Source organism: Wasmannia auropunctata, unplaced genomic scaffold (genome assembly GCF_000956235.1).
Source record: "Wasmannia auropunctata unplaced genomic scaffold, wasmannia.A_1.0 LD335737.1, whole genome shotgun sequence".
NCBI lineage: Eukaryota > Metazoa > Arthropoda > Insecta > Hymenoptera > Formicidae > Wasmannia > Wasmannia auropunctata.
The window spans coordinates 1,641,984-1,642,411 of record NW_012027153.1 but is presented as its reverse complement, the minus strand read 5'-3'; positions in this window follow the sequence as shown (position 1 = coordinate 1,642,411).

Here is a 428-nt window from a genome sequence, read left to right as displayed (position 1 = left end):
TCTGCCTTGCCAGCCCGCTCAGAGATGTGTATAAGAGACAGTATACAGGGTGTCTCGTACTCAATGGTATAGCGCTTGTGGCCAGGTAGTATGGACCAAACTGAACAAAAAAGTCCTCTACCATTTTGCGATCTTCGCAATAGTATCGAGGTACTATAATTATTTTAAAAAATGAAAAAATTTTACATAATAGCCAAGTTTTTGCTTCACTATGATTCTATTGATCATTTTAATAACTTTAAGTCTGTTTTACGAAACTTAAAGTTATTTGGAAAGACAATGGCATTAAACTTTTGCTGCATACAATTTTGAATAATTTAAACGATTTATTAAAAATATTTTTGTGGTTTGAAATAAAATATTTTTGTCTCTATGTCTAAATCAAATACTTGGCAATTTGTGATCTCATATTTGTTTTTGGACAACTT